This window comes from Propithecus coquereli, unplaced genomic scaffold (assembly GCF_000956105.1).
Source record: "Propithecus coquereli isolate 6110/MARCELLA unplaced genomic scaffold, Pcoq_1.0 Scaffold264, whole genome shotgun sequence".
In the NCBI taxonomy this organism is placed as follows: domain Eukaryota; kingdom Metazoa; phylum Chordata; class Mammalia; order Primates; family Indriidae; genus Propithecus; species Propithecus coquereli.
The window spans coordinates 1,743,874-1,745,819 of NW_012148219.1; the positions used below are offsets into that span (position 1 = coordinate 1,743,874).

General features: G+C 33.1%; 1 protein-coding gene across 1 annotated transcript in view; it reads left to right on the forward strand.

The window, feature by feature from the left end:
- The window catches only part of TMTC2 (transmembrane and tetratricopeptide repeat containing 2), a 456,219-nt gene that overhangs the window by 382,610 nt on the left and 71,663 nt on the right, over nt 1–1,946 (forward strand). The window lies entirely within an intron of this gene.

The following is a 1,946-nucleotide window of genomic DNA, read 5'->3' on the forward strand; positions in this document are numbered from 1 at the left end:
TATCCTAATCGTCTTGGGGAACTTGATTTCTGTGATGAATCCTTAACAATCTCATGGTGAAATTCATGACGATATTTGGTAGAATCCCCTAGCAACTGGAAGAATATTGCTAAATTCGCTACTTTTTAAATGTTGATTAATAATTCAGTCATCTATGCAATTAAGATTTATTAAGTACTCCAGGGATACTTCTTGCAGAGGGTAGTATAAAATATAGTATACGCAGTAAAATGGACATTGAACAGTTTCTCATGAGTTTTTTTTTCTTGTTTAGAGAATAAAACAAAATATAAAGCATTCTGTGGGTGGAACTGACATATTCTTTTCCCTACAGTTTTGCATGTGCTGCCATAAATGCCTGCTGATTAGTAGTTAATAAAGACTGTTTAATATTAGAAGAAAAGTCCTAGAATGAAAATTTTCATGGTTAGATGACATATAATAAATCCTACTTTTTAAATCTAATTAGAATTTCATCAATTCTACTTCTAGCTTAAAAAAGTAAGTATTCTAAACTAGATATTTCCTTTGAGAATTAAACCACTGAAGAACATGAAGACATTAAAAACTAATAACAGTTTTGGGGGGTAGATAAATCCTTTTTTAAATTGAGTTGATTATTATTTTCAAGGCATTTTATCTGAAGTATTCCCCAGTTTCTCTTTTGATCCTTATCTGCCTTATAAATTGAATATCCATAAAGATGAATATTAACGATAGCTATACTTTTCATGTTAGACATCTATTGGTTGATCTGGCTTCAAAGTAACTTACTTACTTCCTTGTAGTATTAAGTTATTCTAATTTCCTACCTCCATGGTTTTATTTTCCTCTGGAGAAAACCTTTCCAGAGCATGACCTAATGAATTCTGGTTCAAATTTCCAAGTGAATATGAACCAAAATGATTCTATGATTTGGTGGAGAGAACCTTCATTAAATACCCTAGTGAGGGAATTTTTACTGTTTCATACCAAAGTATTTTCTTGACATATTGTAATTGAGCTTTAACATTTATGAGAATATAAATTGCAACAGCACATTGTAACATGTCATGGGTCCAGTAGAGACTTAGGTCAAGGGTTTTTATTTTCTTTATAACCTCCTTTAAAAATAGCAATGTTTTAAATTATTTTTCCTTTAAAAATTAGAAAAATATGTCCTGCTCTCCAGAGACATGTTATCTTTAGTTATTTCTATAATTTATATAGTTGCATGGGGTATGTCTTTACAGTTTTCATTTGGCTTGACTAAAGTGCAAATTCAGTTTTGTAGGTATGGCTAGTTAGCCTTCTCTTTTAAAACTTCAATATGGTTTTCTAATTGAGAAAGTTAATTTTTGTGTTCTCCTCTTTATTCCTGAGCTCTCTGTCATCTTCTTGTTTCAAAAGCTTCCTAACATCACAACTTTAAGAGGACATCACTCCATTTTAACTGCTGGACCCCCAGCCACTCATGTGGCTACTACTGCCACAACATAGTTATGCGGTATATATCGTCTGAAATTGAAGGTGGCACTTTTCTTTAGCACTTCTTCTATACGCCTCAAGTAGGGTCACCAGATTCTAGCTTAACCTACAAGAGTTTCTTAGATCTTTTTACCTGCCGTCTTAGAAGGTCTTCTGAAACAGCATGAAATAATGTCTTTTGCAGCAACCTGAAGGAACTAGAGACAATCATCCTAAGTGAAATATCTCAGGAATGGAAAAACAAACATTACATGTACTCAGTAGTAATTGGGAGCTAAACGATGGGCACAAAGAGATGTAAAGGACATTGGGAACAAGAAGAGAGGAGGGTGGAAGGGGGGTGAGTAGTAAAAACCTACCTATTGAGCACAACGAATACTATTCTGGTGACAGACACTCTAAAAGCCCCAACTTAAGCATTCTACCAGGTATACATGTAACAAAAACATTTATATTCCCTTAATATTTTAAAATAAAAA